This window comes from Zingiber officinale, chromosome 8A (assembly GCF_018446385.1).
Source record: "Zingiber officinale cultivar Zhangliang chromosome 8A, Zo_v1.1, whole genome shotgun sequence".
Taxonomy (NCBI): Eukaryota; Viridiplantae; Streptophyta; class Magnoliopsida; order Zingiberales; family Zingiberaceae; genus Zingiber; species Zingiber officinale.
The window spans coordinates 56,955,122-56,956,682 of NC_056000.1; positions in this window are offsets into that span (position 1 = coordinate 56,955,122).

The following is a 1,561-nucleotide window of genomic DNA, read 5'->3' on the forward strand; positions in this document are numbered from 1 at the left end:
GTTTTTGTTGTTTTGAAGTGTATCTATATGCTCGTCGTTCTGCGAGTTACAATTATCCACTTTATTTTGACTTTCAACTTACTTGACTGTGTTATTTTTGTATGATGCGTTAATATAAAATTCCGTTTCTGCTAATGTTACTTCTTCGCATGCATTTTTCCCAAGTGGTATTCAGTAGTCCTTAGGCCGGGGGGTTTATAGTCGCCGGTCCGACTCAGGGATTTAACGTCGCTGCTCGACGGTCTTCACGCCGGGGTTTTTATAATCGCCGGTCTGACTCAGGGATTTAACGTCGTCGCTCGACGGTTCTTCGCGCCGGGGTTTTTATTGTCGCCGGTCCGACTCAGGGATTTAACGTCGCCGCTCGACGGTCTTCGGGCCGGAGGATTTATAGTCGCCGGTCCGACTCAGGAATTTAACGTCGCCGCTCGACGGTCTTCGCACCGGGGTTTTTATAGTCGTCGGTCTGACTCAGGGATTTAACGTCGCCGCTCGACGGTCTTTGGGCCAGAGGGTTTATAGTCGCCGGTTCGACTGAGGGATTTAACGTCGTCGCTCGACGGTCTTCGGGCCGGAGGGTTTATAGTCGCTGGTCTGACTCAGGGATTTAACGTCGCCGCTCGACGGTCTTCGGGCCGGAGGGTTTATAGTCGCTGGTCCGACTCAGGGATTTAACGTCGCCGCTCGACGGTCTTCGTTCGGCATAAATTGTTCCTTTGACTTTATTCCTGCGGTCAAAAGATGTTGGGTTTTTCGGGCCCCCCGAAACTCCCTAGCCAACGGATCCATGCAAAGAAAAACTTTTCGAAAAACTACGAGTGCGAGTTTACCTAGATCTACACTTAGATCTACAAAGGAAAAAAAGGTTATACCTTTGAAGCGAAGCCCTTCGCTATCCCGCAAGTCCAAAGTACGCCGGATCTCAAGATTGTCAACGTAGACAATCCTCTAGAAGTATCCACACGAACAAGATGTGTTCTCTAACACACAAGGATGGAGAAGAGAGCACCACAAGTGTGCTAGCACTTCTTGATGCTCTCGGATGGGATTGGAAGAAGAAGAAAAGAAAAGAAGAGAACACACTCCTCAAAAATCTCTATGTGACTTTCACTAACCTTTCTTCTTGGATTAGATTCACTCTCCTTTCTTCTCCCTTGCTTGAAACCCACGACCAAGAGAAGAGAAGGAGCAAGAAAAGAGCTTAGGAGGAGGAAGATCACTTGAATGAGAGTTACTCACCAAAAGAAAACTTCTCTTTTTCCATCAAGTGGCCGGCCACTACAAGTGGTGTAACCCCCTTCAGATTAATCACAATTAATGTGGAGGCCATTAAAGAGAATAGTTGTAACCTCCATGAGGTGACACATGTGATGATGTGGCACATCATCATAAGTTCTCCTAATGCCAAGTCACAAATGATGTGGCATAAAGTCAATTCAAACTTGACTCTTCCTCTTCCTCTCAAGTCAAGTCAAACTTGACTTAATCTCTTTCATGGTTGATCTAATCCAACCATTTAATTCAAGCCAATTTAATATAATGAATCTAATTCATTTAATTA